Raw genomic sequence first — 21,901 nt, 5'->3', positions numbered from 1 at the left:
CGACAAAAAAATTGCTTGATACATCTAGGCCCAAGTGATTTGCCCAGAATCACAGGATGTTGAGCCGACGCTGAGACTTAAAGATGGTTCCCCGCTTTAAAGTCAGCAGCTCTGTCTGTTAAGCCACATCCTGTCCCCCTCTTTAGGAATGCTACAGATCACAAGCAATGATAAAATGCATGAACTAAATGCAAGGATACATAATCACAAGTAAAATACACACTTTGCACCCCAAAAACTAAGATTCCCCATTCAACAAAAAAATCTAGTTTTGCATTCTAAAACAGACACTTATAAACTGAGAAACAGTAATATAACCCATTCCAAACAGATGCTTCCAAAGGAGCAGTCCACCCTCCCCTTACATTAACAATTAACACCCTTTGGATCAAGTTACCTTCTCTTCTTTAAAAAGAACTACTGTTTCTGGGACTGCTACTTATTAGACCCCTGGAACAGTTCCTAACTGCCTCTGTTGTTTAAACAGACAGAGAATGAGAAAGTAGCCTGATAACCTTCACTGACTGTGATGCCAGGAGCAAGTTAACTAACATTGTAATTGTAATTATATAGAACTTACGACCCCTCAATGAAATATTATAGCACTTTTCGATGAGTAGCACGCTACTCTGGAACCCAAAAAGGATTAGTAGTGGATTAGTATAAATAAATATGAGTTAATCTGAGCGGTCGACATGTGAGTCTGTCAGTTGAATTGAATAGGATAATGGCGAGATAGAAGAGGGAAGTGTCTAGAAAGGGTTATTTGGGAGATCATAGCTGTAAGATAATTTTTGGGATGAGAAAAAGGATAGATGGAGGAGGGAAGAGCCTCTAGAAAGGGATTAAGTCAATAGTAAAATGAGGTTTGGAATGAGTCCAAGGAGGGATACATGAGGGAAAATTTTTAAAAGGGTTGTTTGGTAGATCGTAATAGTAAAATGAGGTTTGGGTGAGCAAGGATGGATAGAGGAGGCAAGAGTTGAGAAAGGGCTATTTTGGAGATCAAAGCAGTAGAATGAGTATGTGCTCATACAGACTCTGGTGAGTGTTAGAACACACCACATACCAGTGATCACTCAGGTGTTTCCGTACATGGCCAAATGCACTACCTTGCATTCTGCGATCTTTTGGACAGTAGGGTCCCTCGCTCTCATCATATCATGTACTTGGCCATAAAAAGCTAGTCAAAGACGGATACTATTGACACTAAACTGTCCTAACTTTTCATTGTTCATTTGATCAATAAGTACTTGTCAAACTCACAAATATGTTGCAGCTTGGAAAATATTGAAAAAACCCACCTACACCATTGCTAAGAACTAGCAGACATCTAGGGAGCTCACACAATCTTGTTTCATCCTAAGAGGCCACAGTATCTTTAACTCCATTTGGCCAGTTACACTGGTCAGGCAGGAAATGCATCAGAACAAAATCCTTACACTTCCAGCACCTCTCATTGCTCGATCCTTCCTTGTCTTTCGGACTTGCAGACCTCGTGTGCTGCTCAGCATTTTCCACCTCCCCTGGCTCAATCTCTGCCATCATCACCTCCAGGACAGATCTGCAACATTTCTGCCAATGTTCAACTCTAATAGGTCACAGCAAGACTTTATGTTGTCTGTCCACCCATCTCCCCCTGACTTTGCCTACACAAGAGTGCATATAGACAGGGTTGTACTGGCCTTTACGGCACTAATGCAGTGTTCGATGGGCTGGTCTGACAGCTCAGTGTCTGCACCATTGATTTTAACTGTTTGAATACATGTTTTATGGACTAGTTGGCCTTTTTTTACTCTTGATATACCTGATATTAAAACAATCATCGGCTACAGCGAGCACAAATGTATGCAGTCTACCATGCCTAGCAAAACACAACTACGTTGTATTTCTACAAGTTATTGTTTCAGATAATAAAAACCATAACAATTTCGAAAATAACAATATATTCCACATTTTAAAATTATTAGAGGAACATTTCATAAGAAAATTATTAAATGAAGCTTCATAAGAAAATGTATAGAGTTGCTAACTTTCTAAATATAAAATACAATATATTGAATCTGTTTAAAACGAATCTGAAAAACCTACCTAACATATTTAAAACAAACTGCATGGTCCAATTCCTATTTGCCACAAATAAAAACGAGCTTCCATTACTACCTATTCTAATCCCGATATAGAATTCATTAATGACACTCCTGCTACATCGTCTTACTTGTTCATAAAGGAGGGACTGAGCATTTTGGTACTTGCAATCACTACCCAATCAATGGCATAGTGATTTGTTTGCCCATTTTTATTGTTAACTGTTCATACCGTATCAAAAATGTCATCACCTTACAGTTTAGATAGGGATCTATTGATTCCAAACCTTTGATTATTGCAGCTCTACAAGACCGAATCCCCTGTCATTAAATGCCTTTTTCAATAGCCACGCCTGAGTTGATTTTAAACAAGGACATATGCAAATAAGATGAATGAAGTCTTGCTTCGCTGTGCCACATAGAATGCATATTGTGGGACCATTGTATCTCCATTTGGGCTGATCTGCTAAATTTGGTAAGAGCCCAAACCTGGTGGATATGTTGTGTTGAGATATTCAGCAGGTCGTAATTTTGTAAAGGACTGCAGGACCATCCAGGCATGAGACCTCTTTGCAAATTTGTTTTTGCCCTCTAGTAGTGAATGTAGTTTTGCCATTTTATTTGCCACCCTACGGAAAATGAGAAAGGAGGGGGACAGCACCCAGAGATCTTTGGACTTTGTTTCTTCCAGGGCCATTTTCAGAAACTTCCCATAACTAGAATACTGATCTTCTTCCTGGGCCTGCCACAAGGCATCATGTAAGTCATTTGCTCGACTTAACCAGATTTTGTACCAGCTTTTAATGATCGCATAGGTTCTCCCGTTCCCTTGTTGAGTAACACCAAATTCCAGTCTCCCCTGCACTGGAGACAAATTGTGTGGTAAGTTAAAAACCTTTTTGTATGCTTTCACTTGTAACTTGTCCAACAGTTTTGCATCTGTACCTTTAAGTGTAATGCTTGCATACTCCAATGTCAGCATCAATTTGGCACCTATTACAGCTAACAGTGGCTTTATGGATGGACCCTTTAACTTATTTGAAAGGTAGCAAAATGCGTGGATTAGTCCATTACCTTTCGTTTCCAGATAGTGTTTATGTTTTTGGAAATTTAAACGATCATCTATGTAGAGGACTGGATATTTGTAGTTATTAATTACCACTAATGTTATTTTTCCCAGCCTGACTGGGAATTTGCGTCCTGACCGCTTTGCAATAGTCATGGTTTTTGTTTTTTTATGTTAATTTCGAAAGCATTGTCAATTGCAAACGTTGATTGCTCGTTTTATGATCTTTGTAAGCTGACCCTTGTTAGGCTGAGTAATACTATATCATCGGCGTAGGAGAGAGGTGTTATCGGAAATGGGCCCAAACGTGGTGGATGAGAATTTGTCTAATTTAATCTTGTTGAGAGGTCCGCCATAAAGAGATTGAATAAACGAGGTGCTAGTACACATCCTTGCTTTAGCCCTATTTCTACAAGTTCAAAACTGCACTGGTGTGCAAATGTGGGCCACTTTGTATAACTTTCCTATTCACTAATGAGGGATGCTTTTATTTTGGTGCCCGGGCATATTTTCTGTCCCAGTCCAACCCTGCCTATTGACTCCACTTCTCAGTAGATTTGATTGTAGGAAACCCCAATCTACAATCTCCTCATCTTGGGTCCTTCTTCCATCTCACTGCTGGCATCCACCTCTCTCAGGAACATATTTATAGCTCCTCCAGAGGTTCCTTGATTTGCCACAAAAGGTTTTTTAACACATTGCTGTTAATTTGTCCTTCAAGAATGAGACAGGAGTCAGACAACTAGAGAAGTTACACATCGGGCTCATTAGTTATAGTATTGGACACACAGAGATAGTCAGACCTCACACCAAAGTCATTATTTACCTACCTTCACACCACACACACCAATATTCTATTACATCAGCATTCTCTCTGAACATTCCGGGTATCAGCTCAAATACACAGTTAAAGAGATGCCAAGGACACTAAAAGATGCTTCAAATACTTCATCTAGGGACAATGGACATGACGCACACCAAGTTATCATCCACTGCTCAGGAAAAAAAGTGGTCTCTCATGGTCTGCTACATTGGTTGAATCACCTTCTATCCCTCATTGGGACAGACATCTTTGCCTACAGTGTCTGCTTCAGTCTACTTAGGAGAGAAATGAGTGCAGCAACATATTCAGATTTAATTATAACTCTATCTGTGTTTCCTTGATAGGTTGGGTGCAGTCCTTTTAAAATTAATCAGGTCATTATTGTAATCTGGTGGCCATGTTATTCTCCACTTCTTGTTTTCTCATTTTTAGGAGGGCCAGCTGGTTCAGTGTGTTGGATGAATTGTGGTGATGGTTTACTTCCCAACAGGGTAGCATTCACCTTGCCATTCCTGCTTTTGACACTTATGCTATGAACTGGAGTTCACTGACAAAATATCGAAACCCTAAATATCGTGATAAAAAAATATTGTATAAAAAATATCAAGCAGAAAAATATTGTTGTCCTATTTATATAATGATACGTACAAAAAAATAAAAAAAGATATTGTTTCACACTAATATTGAAAAATATATACACACGATCAATTCAGATTTTGCAATTCAATCAAAAATATTAATAAATTCAAATTTCAAACTAAATTTAAAATCATTAACAACTACAAAAATAATTTTAAACATATCCAATTAAAATATTATGTAATCACCTAAAGAAACTTAACAACAACATTTCTTACCTTAAATCAATATTTTTGTCAACAATATTTTTGCACGCAATATTTCTGTGCCACAATATTAAAACCTCAATATTTCTGCAACTCTATATTTTTAACTCAATATTTTGTCTGAATACCGTGAACTGGTGCAGGGGACCGTGCCCTCAGCCACTTAACCCCATTCATTGCCCACAGGAGATAACGCTGAACTTCAGAATGGCTCATGCACCTAATATGTTGAACTCGCGAGAGCTGTTGCAAACTGCCCCTCAGCACACGGCCTGCGAATGCTGTAGGAGCATGTGAGCTGTTCCAACCTAGAGTGACATCCCAATTGTTGAAAGAGGCTGCTGGACTGCCCTCTGCAGACAAAGATGCTGGAAGAAGGGAAGCAATAGGCATGACTGTAGTTCACATGCCAAGTCCAAGTTCTAAGGAACAGGGACAATTATATGTACCCCAAGAATTCACAACCAGAAGGTACAGAAAGGCTACTTATCATAGTGGGTTTCTAACGCGCTAGAATCGTCTCCCTAAGGAGTATCTCTGCGCTATAGACCGCTGGGGAACCCGTCCTGGCTTTCCCTGGGAGATGGTCCCTACTGGGTATCTCCAAGGTGAAACCAGGCATCCCCGGCGTATGTGGGGGGCCGTTGTGGAGATGAGGCAAGCTAATGCCCAGAGTTGCAGAGTGTGATCCCTGGTTAGAGTAGGCACCGAGGTGAGAATTATCGAGTCCGCTGACCCTGGTCCACGACCCTGCCGCGTCGGGAATTGAACCCTGGTCCCGGGCCGTCCTCTGCTTCCGGGTCTGCCGCCTCTAACCAGTGAGCCACACCACTCCACCTTACAACTTACAACAGTGAACACAGAATATGTCAACTGAAAAGCACCTGAATCCCATGCCCTGCTGCAGACAAGGGCAGGCTACAGGCCCTTGCATAATGGCTTCTTCTGAACCTACCAATCTTCCCTGTAGTTGCGGCCTGTGCAGGTAAGAGCGGTGGGCCGGTGGGGGGAGGGGGATTTTGACGGACAATGTAGAGGGAATATTAATTATTTATTTAATTTCCCCTCATCATCGTCCGCCAAAATCTTCCCCATCCGGCCCCACCGCTGTTACCTGCAAGGGCTGCAGCTGCTTCCATGTTTTCCTAAAGATTCCTGCCAAGTGCACCTGTGTGTAATCATGGCAAGAGCATACATGGACTAACATGGATCCGGAGTAGCTCCCATTACTTAAATTATTTTTCTTGCAAGTATATATATATATATATATATATAGTTGATCTTGCCATTCTTCCTTGTTACAGAGGAAATACAATAATATCCGTTCTGTGCTTTGATATCTAGCTTGTTTAATTGAATTGCATCCTGTCTCTCCCTTTTAGTGGATAATATTATTTCCAGACTATTCTCTATTCATTGTGGCTCTGCTCCATTTTGCTTTTCATCCCAGTGCTGTATATTGAATTGCAGAAAGCCTTGCATGCCAGGATCTGATTGTAAATGAGGTTGTGTACATGATTGTGCATTTATAGGGCTCAGTGATTAATGGACCTCTCTTTCACCCCCTACCCGCTTTCTGGAGGCTCATCTTAAATTCAGGAAGGCCATTAAATGCTGGCTGTTCTGGATATAATTACAAGCCATTTAGGCCTTCTGTTGTGGCGTTCCATCTGTATCACATCTGGCCAATTATCTTTCATCCCTGGGGCCACTTCAGTGGCATGTTTGGTGCAACATAAATATTTTCACTCACTCAATTGAGGCAGTGTGTGTCTGCTGCACTTAGAGCCTTGATTGGCGGTGGAATAAATCACTACCTTTTCTGATGCAGGACCTTTCAGTAAAACATTATTCTGTGATGAGGTTGAGAGTGCGCCATTTGAGTAATTTTACCAGGACAGATCTAACGCACGTGTTCTTTTTTTTGTTTGTTTTAGTTTTAAGATCCGATTACTGATCTGCCACATTTGTGAACGGTCTCTGCCAGATTGCTTAGACACCCTGCCGTGTCAACACCTTCCAATGACACCAGCGTCAGGGCTTTTACTTCAAAGCCATGGTATTTACAGAAGCTACACCATTTACCAGAGTACTATTGCATGGTAACAGAACAGAGGGATACCACAGGCCTGCAGAAATAAATAAATATTTGAATAACACTTTATGTACTGCATGGAGGTTGCTATGCTGCGATAAGCACATTTTAAATACATTAGGATAATATTTTAAATGTAATTAATGCAGTGCACGTTATTTTGTTATTTGTAGTAGTATTGTGCCACTGAATTTCCTAGGAAAATTGACCGGGTGGGTACTCTTACTGGGGAGGTGGGGGGATCCTCTGTGGTTCTAGGTCTAGGTGATAATTGTACTGAAAAGTTCATTTAAAGTTTAAACGTTACATTGATTTTGTACCATTTTCTTGCGACACCTCCTTTCAGCGAAAGGAAAGCAGATACCTCGGTATAAAATGCTTTACTAGTCCACATACTTTGTTGACACATATTTAAGTGTATACTTTTAAGTTATAGAATTTAAAAGTAATATGGTTATAGGGTCAGTTAGACCCTAGCCTGGAGCCAACCAGCCCCCAACATTGGAGACACCCCTAGCCACCTACCAAGCGGCCGAAGTACATCCATGGTGTCAGGAGATCCCTTCTTGCCTGGAAGGAACCCCCCTGCCTTATGTGCATCCTCCAGTGCAGCGGATGTGATTTAGGCGGAGCTGAATACTGAACAGGTGCCATATTCTTTTCTCCCGTTAGGCATTCATTCTTTTATTTGACAAGCAAACTTCCATAGCAGGAGTGTGTCAAATATAAAAAAGTCAATGCTCCATACAGTATAGGGAATTTTCTCTATGTGAATTAGAACCATAGATTATTTGCTCTGCCAGGAAATACCATGCTTTTTATAGCAGTCCCGGACAGGGAAATCCAGTGATGGTTGCATGGCCTTAAATAAGGCGGCACTACACTCGGACCCAGTGGCTCTGTGATAGATGGAAGGTGGAAGGGTTATACTGGCAGCCTCCCAATATTCCACCAACATAATCTCTGTGGTGTCCCAGCTCTACATGCTGTGAATTTGAAAAGAAGACCAACATCTCTTGGCACATGCCCGCATCCTTCAAACTCTGGAAGGCGCTCTACACATATGGTGGGCAAAATAAATACATGCTCTCAATGTAAAGAATGGGAATGCGACCAAGCAGTGTTTGGTCGCATACTAATTTGTCAGTTGGGACTGATTATGATGTTGTGCGGAGTTTCCTCTGCCCATCGTCTCAGTCATGGGACTGACCGACACCCAGTCGGCGGTACCGACCAACTAATTAATATGCGACCAAACAGTATTCAGTCACATTCCTATACTTTACCACAAGAGCATGTACTCTAGCTGTAAACAAACTGGAATGGATGCTCCCATTGTAAAATAGGAGGTGCAGTTCATCCCTGCACCCCGTAGCAGGCATCTCAAGGTTCCTGCCACGGTGTGCAAGGATCAACAGGGGGGCATGGGTGCCCCCGGCCACCAACCAGAAGCTGTGCACCCATGGGGGCCTGCTGGGGGACCCCAAAGTTGAGTTCCGACAGCCTTTTTGTGTTGGAAAGGTCAGCACAGAAAGCCTGCCAAAACACAACATCGTAATCCCAAGGGCGGAACGAGCCGTCCTTGGGATTACTGGCTGCATTCTGACTGGCGTACGGGCTCTCCAAGCCTGTCTGAAGCCAGTCGGAATGACTTTTTGAGTTCCTTTCCAACAACCTCAATCGTAATAAGGCGGTCGATAAGGAATCCGAACAGCATATTATGCTGTGGTCGGAAAGGCTCCGACCAACAGTCGGAGACTTTTCTGACCGCATCGTAATTAGCCCGTAAATATACAAAAATATCACAAATGTATTCCAACACACTAAAAAATAAATAGAAAATATAATACAATAACATTATATATATTATTATACCAATAATACTTTTTATATATTCCTATTATAATGAATGAAAAACATAAACTAATTCATAATATCAATTTTAAATAAAACACAAAATCAGTATATATAATGAATATTTAAATGGTAAAATGTAAAAAATTTATAATTTCATAATGCGAAAAAAACTAATAAGACACGAACAAACACTTATTGACGTTCACCATGAAAGATCAAATTAAATCAAAAAGCAAAGAAACAACGAAATTAAACTTTAAAACAGTTAACCAATTACAATGCCTTAGTAATTAAAAACAGGCAGCATTACATCAGGTTGTGAGATGAGTATATTTACTGAAAGCACTAAATCACATTGTGAGATCAGTACTATGTCTATGTTCACTATGTTTATTCACCTAAAAAGCATGGAACAGGGTGGCTAGCCATCCTTGCTCTCAATCTAATTTGTGGCAATTTAAAAACTATCTGTAAACCTACCTGTTTGATCTTAAAATGTAATGCAGAACTTGCTTTTGACTAGATGTCTTTTTTAGTTGTGCACATTATCTTGAACACTGAAACATCTCCTCTTGAGGTGCTACCACTTTCTTTTTGTGCTTTACAAGTGAACAGCATTGACCTAGACATATACTATTACAAACTTTTTTATGGGCAGTTGGGCACATTAGTGTATGTGTAACCAAAGACTTTGCAGCGAAAGTGTGTCAGGTACTACATTACACTAAACAGGACTTATATCCATAAATCTTGAATGGCAGAAGCATCTGAAGGGCATGCAGGTCTCTGTTTGTGAGGGAAAAAGAATGTCTTTGGAGTGTTATGGGGTCCTTTTCCACCCGTTGCACGCACCTCCTCCATGAGGGTTGGAATGAAGACTAACTAGTGAAGACAGAATTGGAGTAATTAAAAGCACAATAAAAGGTACACTCAAATGTTTAAGGAACTTTTTGACAGAAAACCCTGCACTTGAAGAAGCAGAAACACTGACGGACTGCTGAAAGGCACAAGAAAAAGATAACTCCTTAGAAAACAAACAAAAATTATTTGGAAGTAGGATAAATAAATTAAACTTAAATTAAATTAAATAAACCACTACATATGTTTATTTTAACTAAGTACTTAATACATTTTTCTTTTTTCATATTTCCCAAATACAGATAAACAAAATGCATCTTAACCAAAAGAAAACATCAGCTAAAATAAAGCTAAATACATATTTAAGACCAACACCAATGACAGGGGAGTGGAACAGTTATGTGGGAAAGGCTCTCAATATCCCCAAACTGATATACATAAACCAAAAGTGGAGGGTGTTTCCGAAAACAAGCAGTCACTATGCCTTGCTCTTTAGTGCTCAACAGGCACGTGACTGCTTGTTTTAGGAGACATCCTGCACTTTTGGTTTAGGTACATATTTAAGAATCAAACATCACAAAGATAAATATAGAGTAACTAACAAGTAATAAACTATAAACAAATTACTACCTAATATCTTCTGTTTTAACACTAAAATTATGAACATTATTTTAATACGTTTACTATTCAGGATTAAGTAAACAATAAGCATACAATGTAATAAACAAGATTGCATTGTGAAAAATACTGAAAGAAAAAAGAAAAAAATCAAAGATGTAATATATGATGTCGTCAATTATGTTAATTAACAGGTCATGAGTATTGTAATATGTAAGGTCATAGGCAGACCATGGTGGAGGCACACATTATAGTTAGCTCTGCTGGTGATTTTTACTGGTCGTTTTAGTTTATGTTTTTAAATGTTAGTTTTATTACAATTACAAGACCTAACAATAACAGCACATTAACATTTCTTTCTTTCTGTGATATATATATATTTATATATATATATATATATATATAGTTGCTCCAAGGGATTGGAATAGCCAGAACCCACCCATCTGTTCCGGAGGAGAGGAAGTGGTGCAGGGGTCTTTGACTTCACTTTGGGCATTATTGGACTGCCAATTTTAGCCCCCACTGATAAGATTCCTGAACATTGGGTTGATGCGGCTGGGGACCCAAGGGGGCGCTGGAAATCGGACATTGGCATCAAGCAGGTTTGGTGCTTCATTTTCATCGTGCTTACTTCACATCCCGCATTATTAGGAACTTTCCTTTCCCCACGCTACACCTACCTGATTGTCGAAATGGATGTTGGAAGTTGCAGTTCACATAGACCACGTGACTTGCAACAGGTGTGCTCCAGTACTAACTGCTGTTGGGGGCGGAGACTACGAAGGATTTTTAAGTCGATGACCTGCACACATCTCGAACACTGCTGGCGCTGAGGAAGGCAAATGGTGCCGAAATGCATTCGCCGTTGTTCAGTGACGAAATAAAGCTGCCCTCATGGTTTTCCCCTACTGTGGTCTCATCTCTTTCTTTAAAGGAGCTCACTTGGATATTTTTGCGTGGTGACCAGAAACGCGCTGTGAGGCCCCCGTATCTTCAAGTTGGTCTGGCTCTGCTGGTGTCTGCTGCGGCGGAATTTTCTTTTGCTCCAAGGGATTGGAATAGCCAGAACTCACCCATCTGTTCCGGAGGAGAGGAAGTATTGCAGGGGTCTTTGACTTCACTTTGGGCATTATTGGACTGCCAATTTTAGCCCCCACTGATAAGATGCCTGAACATTGGGTTGATGCGGCTGGGGACCCAAGGGGGCGCTGGAAATCGGACATTGGCATCAAGCAGGTTTGGTGCTTCATTTTCATCGCGCTTACTTTACATCCCGCATTATTAGGAACTTTCCTTTCCCCACGCTACACCTACCTGATTGTCGAAATGGATGTTGGAAGTTGCAGTTCACATAGACCACGTGACTTGCAACAGGTGTGCTCCAGTACTAACTGCTGTTGGGGGCGGAGACTACGAAGGATTTTTAAGTCGATGACCTGCACACATCTCGAACACTGCTGGCGCTGAGGAAGGCAAATGGTGCCGAAATGCATTCGCCGTTGTTCAGTGACGAAATAAAGCTGCCCTCATGGTTTTCCCCTACTGTGGTCTCATCTCTTTCTTTAAAGGAGCTCACTTGGATATTTTTGCGTGGTGACCAGAAACGCGCTGTGAGGCCCCCGTATCTTCAAGTTGGTCTGGCTCTGCTGGTGTCTGCTGCGGCGGAATTTTCTTTTGCTCCAAGGGATTGGAATAGCCAGAACCCACCCATCTGTTCCGGAGGAGAGGAAGTATTGCAGGGGTCTTTGACTTCACTTTGGGCATTATTGGACTGCCAATTTTAGCCCCCACTGATAAGATTCCTGAACATTGGGTTGATGCGGCTGGGGACCCAAGGGGGCGCTGGAAATCAGACATTGGCATCAAGCAGGTTTGGTGCTTCATTTTCATCGCGCTTACTTCACATCCCGCATTATTAGGAACTTTCCTTTCCCCACGCTACACCTACCTGATTGTCGAAATGGATGTTGGAAGTTGCAGTTCACATAGACCACGTGACTTGCAACAGGTGTGCTCCAGTACTAACTGCTGTTGGGGGCGGAGACTACGAAGGATTTTTAAGTCGATGACCTGCACACATCTCGAACACTGCTGGCGCTGAGGAAGGCAAATGGTGCCGAAATGCATTCACCGTTGTTCAGTGACGAAATAAAGCTGCCCTCATGGTTTTCCCCTACTGTGGCCTCATCTCTTTCTTTGAAGGAGCTCACTTGGATATATATGTATATATATATATATATATATTCCCTGAAAAAACCATAGGTTATAGACCATATATAGTTAGGAATTAGCATTTACAAAACCTTGAAAATTCACTGAAAAAACCATAGGTTATAGACCATATATAGTTAGGAATTAGCATTTAAAAAACCTTATTTTACTCACACAAAACCATTGAAATTCCATATATAGTTAGTTGCACTAACTATATATCGCGCACCCGCAATCCACTGCTGATCATGTCACATATTACATCATTCATGACATGGTCAGTGACATCACTGATGACATCACTGATGACATCTCAAATGACATCACTGATGACATCACTGATGACAACATCCAGTGACTGTATGTTTCTGTAAAGTTAAAATATGTCTTACATATTGAAGAATGAGTGGATGTATAAGTGTCTGGATGAAGGATTTAGTAGGTGCGTGACTGACTGTATGAGTGAGTGATTAAATGTGTCTCACTGAATGCATGGGTTAGTGACTAAACTGTCTTAATTTGTGCATCATAATGTCTGTTGCGATGTAAACTGCTGCATGTGTTGATCATTAGCTATACGAGAGGCTATGTGTGTTATTGATTGGTTGCCCAAATATTTGTATGGGAGATTGAGTTTGTGTAGGGGTGGCTGGGAGGTGTGTGACTCTGTGCATAGATGTGTGAGCAGTTGATTCACTAGGTGTATGAGTTCAAGAGTGCATGTGGAAACAGCTACATGGGCAGTTGACTGTGTGCATGAGTATATTGATGAGTGAATGGATATCTCAATGCTCCATGTCATAGTAAGTACATATGTAAAACACAGTACATGTGAGAGTTGGCATATATAAATAACTGTGCATGAGAGCCACTGAATGTGTGAGTGGTTGTATGGATCATTGTGAACTTGTATCAGGGATTGTATAAGAGAGTAAATATGTGTTAGTATATGTTTGAATAAGTAAGGTGTGTATAACTGTATAGTTGAAGAAATGGAGGTGAGATTGTTTATTTGCATGACTGACTAGGTGTGTGAGTAACTCCATGGATGAGTGACAGTGTGTGAGTGTCTGTATACACTGAGTGTATCTAAGGTTATATTAGAGTCTGAAGAGGTTTATCGTATTAGCACAAGAATGATGTCAAATGAGATGTCATCATTGATGTCATCAGTGATGTCATTTGAGATGTCATCAGTGATGTCATCAGTGATGTCACTGACCATGTCATGAATGATGTAATATGTGACATGATCAGCAGTGGATTGCGGGTGCGCGATATATAGTTAGTGCAACTAACTATATATGGAATTTCAATGGTTTTGTGTGAGTAAAATAAGGTTTTTTAAATGCTAATTCCTAACTATATATGGTCTATAACCTATGGTTTTTTCAGTGAATTTTCAAGGTTTTGTAAATGCTAATTCCTAACTATATATGGTCTATAACCTATGGTTTTTTCAGTGAATTTTCAAGGTTTTGTAAATGCTAATTCCTAACTATATATGGTCTATAACCTATGGTTTTTTCAGTGAATTTCATTGGTTTTTTAACAGCTAATATCTGTAGCTGTAAAATGTATTCTTCTTTAAATCCAAAAATATATTTTATATGTTTATTAATAACTTTTTTTTTTAATATTTTTTTTTCTTCGTTCCCGCTTCGCGAATCGGGAAGCTTCCCGTTAGCTGACCTTGATGCCGCGAAATAGACCGCGAGCCGGTAAACGTTTCTTTACCGCAACTGCCGCGTTAGAAAACAACATCATCACGCCTCCCGTCCGCATGACGTTTCGCGTTGTCGCGTGATACGTCATATGACGTGCTACGTTAGCGAACTGGTACGCTTACCGAGTCGCAAAGCACAGGTTTCTGGAAGCAAACCGGGAGGCCCTGCAAAGCGCGTAACGTAAACACAGCAGGTCATGTGACTTGGTAATAACACTTTTCATTGGTTCATTTCACTTTTGGTTTCCTAATGATGTAAGACTAGGTCATATAATATAAAATGAACACTTTTCATTGGTTGAGAGCTATTGTTTTTCCCAAATGATGAAAATCCCTCCTTCTTTCCTCACTCTGACTTTCATCATTGTGAGAGAAAGACCCTTTGTTACCAGTGAGCAATGGCTTCTTTAGTAGCTTCAGCTGGTGCTTCCCCATCACCTCCACCACATCCAAGGAAGAGTGGACCACCTGCTCAAGTTATAATTCAGCAAGAAGAGGAAGAAGAGGAACAGGACGACGAGCACGAAGAGAGGCACTTTTTGCCTGAGGAGCCCAGGACGTCTCACCGGAAAGAAAACTTCATTTGGCAATTTTTTTAAATTCCCAAAGGTCAGAAAAAAGTAAATGCAAGATACGTAACTTGCCTTATATGTCAAGATAGACTGTCCAGAGGGACCGACAAAAAATACAGTTTCGGAAACTACACAATGCATCGCCATATGACTAGGTGGCATCCTAACAACTACAGTGCTGCACAGTTTCGTAACGACCTAGATAATCTCCCTATTATGGCCAGAAGATCTGTTGTACCGGAAGTAACTGGACCAGAGGGCAGGGAGATGGTGCCAAATATACAAACAAGATTTCGTGAAGTAAAACAAGTCTGCGTACATTGCAGTGGATTCATTTGCTACGGAGAAAGAAGCATCACTCTGATCAACAGAGCTATTGACTATCATATGCAAGTTTGTACGAAACGCCCCAAATAATAAATTCTTTTTTTTTGTTTTGTTGCTCCTGTTGAGCCCTTTACAATTAATCGTTTTTGTTGCCCCCTCCGAAAAAAAACCCAAAAAAATATAAAACTGTTCAGAAAAATTCAAAAAAAGTAAAAAAAATTTCAGAAAAATAATAAAAAAAATATAAAACAACAAAAACAATAAAAAAAAAGTTCTTTTCAGAACTACCTCCCCGTTATTAAAAAATTGGTACAATATTTGGAACTGTGCAAACCTCTATTTCTCTTAGTTCGCTTCCCAGTTCGCTCCCCGGTACGCGAACCGGAAGCGAACCCCAAAAATGTTTTTTTTAAAAAAGAACAGTAGGTATAAGGGAAGGAAACAGACAGTTATGTTAAAAGAAAGACAGCTATAGGGGAGTAAACTAGAGATACTATTACCCGTAATCCACTGCTGATGATGTCACATATTACATCATTCATGACATGCTCAATGACATCATCAGCAGAGGATTGCGGGTAACAGTATCCCTAGTTTATTCCCTATAGCTGTGTTTCTTTTAACATAACTGTCTGTTTCCTTCCCTTATACTTACTGTTCTTTTTAAAAACATTTTTTTAGATCAGTCAGAAACAGTGAAAGTAATGAAATATAAAAGACTACGTACAATATAAGCACTGTATGCAACAACTTTGACACTTACAGAAGCCTCACCTTCTCCATGCCTCCTACACAGTTCTACATGTACATCATAAATGCAAACAGAACAGAATTAATTATACATGTTAAATGGTTTATTTTTGCTGTTCTCAGAATGTATCAAATTTCACTAAAACAGTGACTTGAAGGTATTCATCATATAACAGCGGGGAAAAAAAAACACAATCAAAATGATTGTGTTTAAAAAACCCATACAACATAACAAATCAGAATTCAGAACTCCTTAAAGTTAACTTACTTTCCATGACGGCCAAGGATGTCCTATGAACAGCTTACACTCTGTTGTGCTGTTATTACTTTCAACCCGCCACTTTCTGAAAGAAAACCTCCATCGTTTTCAAAAACATGTTACATACAATAAATGACTTCTCGCTCTCTACCACACGTTTCCACAAGGCCAAATCGTGTCTGAGCCATTTATAACTCTTAGAATTCTTTTAAACCAATCCCGTCATGTTGTATTTCCGCAACTTTCACAATTAAAATGTTGAAGATAATTTTCACAATCCTGGACTAGTAATATCTTCCCCTTCTTGCTCAATCATGTTCTACATTTCCTATCACACTGATACTGCTTACTATGAAGCAGACTTACACTACCTTTATGACTAGTACAATTATTTAATTCTCTACATCACTTTTAATCACAAAGCAATGTAAAACAGTAGACAGCATTGCAGACTTACATTCCCTCTACTCCATGTTTTGATTGGCTGCTTCAATTAGCTTATAAAAAGAAACAGTTTTTCTGAACTCATTCAAAGTGCACGTATTTCTCCATGACGTCCAGTGTTATGATAAGAAGTTATGTCTCTATACTACACTTATCCTCAAGGCCAAATCGTGTAGGAGCCATTAGAACTTCTTGAAATTCCTCAGAGCACATCCCGAGATTCTTTCCCTAAAATTTTGGTTTTAAAAACACCAGGTAAGAGTTTTTAAGGTCATACGGCAATTTTTTTTTGAAAATTAAAACAGAATCATTGCAGAATGACCAGCCATTTCTACACTTTAAATAAGCTGTATAATGTCCTGATGTTATTGAAGGACCATCATGATATATAATTGCTACAGTTACAAAAGTCCTTCCTGATATTGACAACTGTGAAGCCACAAAATTTTTAATTAAAGTTGTCAATTTTGTTCCATCAGGCCTACATCGTTGGAACATTAAAATGACATACTGGCCATATGTTCGTATAAATAATGTGGACATCATTTCAGATTTACATTGGCTACACTCCATGTTGTGATCAGCTGCTTTTACTAGCTTATTAAAAGAGACTGATTTACTGTCTGGCAAAGTTAAATATATAAATCTTTCTGAGTCTACACTAGTAGTACTTGATACCCTACAGTTCTCGCAGTCATGCTGCCATTGATAAGAAAGCCCAAACAGGTGATCTACATCTACACCTTCATCATGCAATACATCAAGCATATACATTAAAAACTCCTGACAATCTTGCTGACTATTTTGAGAGAATTGTGTTTGGCCTGAACATCTGTCTAACAGATTTCGAATTTCAGACACACTTTCTATGTTTGTTCTATCAGTGCTACATTTCTCTAACACAGAATTTAACAAACTGCAAAATCTTTGATCAGAATTGACCACAATCTCTTCTTTTACATTTTCTAGAGAAAACAAAACATTAACCACTACATTAGCATAGCAGTTGACACCAGAACTGTTTTCAAATTGAAAACCAACAACATCTTCAACAGAATCCTTTTTGTTTCTGCTTATAATTTCAGGTTCATCAACTTTTCGTCTTTTTGCTACAACCTCCCCAGTATTGGTCACATTTCTTCGTTTCCGGCCTACCACACGTTTCTCAAACAAAGGATACTGAGGCAAATGTGGCGCATACTCTCTTCTTAACCTATTGTATTCCTTAACACAATCTAGATCCGCACAAATGTTTGTGACATCACACTCAATCAAGTACAATCCCGATAAAGTTCTAACTCGTGACAATGCCACATATGCCATACCCTCCTTGAACACAGAACTGCCAATATTCACCAATGCACAGTCTACACTTAAACCTTGCGATTTATGGATTGTCACCGCATATGCCAAGCAAACAGGAAACTGCTTACGACGAACATATAAGTCTTTTACAAGCAAAAATCTAGCAGAACAACAACCAATTAGCTGTACTTCCTCAATGCCATCAAATTTAATTTTTAAAAATTCAATTCCATCTCTATTTCTGTATTTCACAAAATCAACAACATTACCCATTGATCCATTTACCAGACCTCTTTCAACATGTAAATTCCTTCTTAAAATTATACGGCAGTTCAAGCACACATTCAGAGTCTTTTCAAAACCCGCAGTTTTAGATATACTCTTCTCTAATGAATCTAATTTTGTTTTCAGATTCTCAGACAAAATAATTGTTGATCCCATATGCTCTACTCTGTCAATAGCTTCCAGTTTCACAATCTCTTGCTTTTCTAAATGCAACATTTTGTTATTGAATTTGGCACATTCTGCAAGAGTTGGCATCAAACATATTCCAGATTTTTTCTCAGTAACTTTCTGAAAAATATTCTCAGGCACAACATCTTCATCTGGATATAAATTTGTCAGTAATCGTGCATGTAAAGCTTCTTTCCCATGCTCGGTCACTTTTCCAATTCTAACATCTTGTAGAATAGTCTTGTAAACTTCATCCTTTGCCTGACGCATATTTTCATGCAGTTCAGCATAATTGAAGTTTAACCATATATTGACGTTGCCAATGCTCCCTAAGCACTTCCTGGTATCTTCATGCGTGAGCATTTTGAACACAGGTTGCCCTTTCACTGGTGTCAGCTGCAGAAGATCTCCGAAAACAATGATGTGTTTGCCACCAAATAACACATCATACTCTGTTTTGAGAACTTCTTGCATTCTCAAATGCACAAAGGCAAGCATGACATTGGAAACCATGCTTACTTCGTCAATGATAAGAAGTTTCATTTTCCTCAAGACTCTTGAAACTTCAAAACAAGCATCTCCAGATAGCTTGTGATATTCTAATTTGTTGTCATGCTCCACTGGCAGCATCAGTAAACGATGTAAAGTAATCCCTTTAATGTTATGTGCTGCCAGTCCAGTTGGAGCGGTGACAACACAAGACAGCGATGACTCTGTCCTTTCCTGCAAATAACATGAAATTGCTTTAATAAGGAAACTTTTTCCAGTTCCCGCTTCTCTACTCACGTACAGTCGGACAGGCTTCAACGACGTACATGAGCACTCTTTCTTGTCATGACTTAATCCATGATCAATTTGCATGGTAATCTCGTCATATATTTTCCTCTGCTCAACGTTGAGTTGTCTTTCCAACTCTTCTAAGTTAACCGCATCCTCCTGAGCATGTGCCATGGCTCTTTCCACTTCATTCATAGCAGTGGCAGCTTCATTTTCGATAAGAGGTCCTCCTAGTGGATCCTGACTCAATGAAGCAGAACTCTGACTGTCCTGAGAACTGTCTCTGGGAATCTCGGCTGCAATCGTTGCTTCCTGCTCAATTTCCACATTCAACATTTCTACATATTTGGGAAAAGCAGGACATTCTATGGTCTCCTTGGCAGCATTGAATGAGTCTTCATAACAAAGGAAATCTCCAAGCAGTTCCTCTTCTGCACGCCAAGGCTTAAAAAGTTGCAAAAGTGCTAAATAGAAAAACTCCTTTTTTTCAGGAGATTCGCCACTCAATTTTCGATGGTTTATCAAGTGGCATTTTCTTTGCTTGACCAGACATCCCTCACTTCCTATTACAGCATACACTCCTTTCTCAGTATCTTCTTTGATGTTCCTCTTGAATATGTAATTTTGCAGAACCTCATACAGACAAACATTCTCGAGGTGACTGCTTCGATTTGGATAATATGTATCCAACATGTTGCTCTTCAAAATGTCGGTACTGTTTGGCTCCTTTTCCTCCAAATACTCAATTTCCCGCACAGGTTTCAGAACTCGATTACGCGTTGCAGCAAGACCAACACTCGCCCAAACGATACTCCTGGACTTGGCATAGAGACTTGCTGAAGACAACCGGTCAGAACATTCGTAAGCTCCGATTTCTCGATGCGACAACATCTTCAGACTGAAACTGTACAACTTCTTGCTGAGGCTCTTTTCATGGGAAATGTCCTCCCACATATCCTTCAATTCTGTCTTCTCTTTTTTGGTGATGTAAGATGTCACATACCGAGCCACAGCCATACAGTTATCAGCCACAAACTGTATATCCATGTTAGCATTCCACATGGACAAAATCACCGGGTTGTAGTCGTTGATGTACTTAGACTCTTCGTTCCTCTTCAAATTGTATGTGTTTTTAGGTGATTTCTTCATCACATTATGTCGCAGCGAAGACATCAAACTGTTCACTCTTCCTTTAGAAATCACCGGTCGTGGAAAGCCGAAACGACATTTGGTGTAGAACTTGTCTTTGTTCCGGAATTTACGACGACAGTACTTTCCACATCGATGGCTTTGGAAACGTAGAACTTTTTCTCTTAGGCTTTTTTTCTCCTTTGCGTTTGGAACAGCACACGTAGAATACTGTTCTATGAAACTCATCACTGAGTCTTCTGCATCCGTTCCAAATTTAGGTGCATCCTTGATCCACAGCAACATATGTATATGAGGAGCACCTCTTGCTTGGTACTCCTTCCTCCAGAAGAAATCCAACACCTCTCCAAGAGGTGGATTCTTCTTATTCATGATGAAAGACATCATACCTTCAAATCTATGATTGAAGTACCTACATACATTGACTGGATCCAAAGAGCACAGTTCTCCGGGTGTCTTGAATTCGATGTTTTCTACGTTAGCATTTGCCTCTCGTAGAAATTCAAGTAAGTCTTCCCAGCCATACTCAGCACAGCTCAAAGTGAGGAACCATGTGGGAGTTCCTAAGTTCCTCAGCATACATTTTAAATCACCATGACGACGGTACCAGTACTCATTAGTACCACGCTGACACGCCATGAGATTAATCAGGTGAGAATCCAAAATACTGTCTTGGACATTGACTTTATCCATAAAGTCACTTGCCGAGATGTTTTGCATGTGTATACCACTTTTCAAGATGTGGTTCACTGCATATGACAGTCCAGACAGATCGCTTTCAAACAGGAGATGAAACAAATAAGGAATGCATTGTCGAAACCTAGGATCTCCTGCATACAATCGCAAAGTCCGGTATTCAGAAGCAGGAATTTGGTGAGGTCGCTCATCATATCTTCCTCCCTGACCTGTTGGAAAAAGCTGTGGGAAACACCGAGCTTCCAAACTTTCCTCCCAAACACTAATGGGACTCCCTTTCGCTTGTTTCATTTGAAACAACTCAATAGCATTCCCCATGACTTCCTTGGAATGCAAAGGATGAACACTATAATGTTCATATATTTCTTCACTAGTACAGGGTTCTACTTTCTCAATTTGACCAGCACACAAATCGCTATCCTCTTCCTCACTTACTTCCTCTTCTGCAACATATACATTTTTATAGTATTTATTATATTTTTTCAAATACAATGTTGCCCTTTTGACTTTCCTAACATCTACTAAATCTTGCCATATTTTCTTATTCTTTGTCGGAACCCCATTAACTAAGATAACAAGAGGTTCCTCTTCCACTTTTTCTACTCCAATTGTGTTAATGTTTTTCTTCAAATCTAGAGGCAAATAAACAACTCTTCCCTTTAATCCTCTCTGTAAATCTGATGGAGGCAATTTCCCTGTCTTTGGCTCCATTCTTACAATAGCCTGAAAGGGATGGATACTTTGAATCAAAATAGATTCATAAGTATTTAAATCCTTCAATTCAGAAGGAATCTCAACCAATTCCAGATTATTATGAACTGCTCTAGCAGGCATCTGGTTTTGATTTAATTTGTTACAACAATAAGTACACACACGTTGATCCAATCCCAAATCAAAACAATTTTCTACCATCAAGTATGTTGTAAAATCCTTCCATTCACTATTATTTTCCCTTTCACTTTTTGCATATAAATCCACTAACT

The sequence above is a fragment of the Lissotriton helveticus genome, chromosome 9, assembly GCF_964261635.1.
Source record: "Lissotriton helveticus chromosome 9, aLisHel1.1, whole genome shotgun sequence".
NCBI classification, from domain to species: Eukaryota; Metazoa; Chordata; class Amphibia; order Caudata; family Salamandridae; genus Lissotriton; species Lissotriton helveticus.
The sequence above is the reverse complement of the archived record's forward strand: the minus strand, read 5'-3'. Positions refer to the sequence as shown.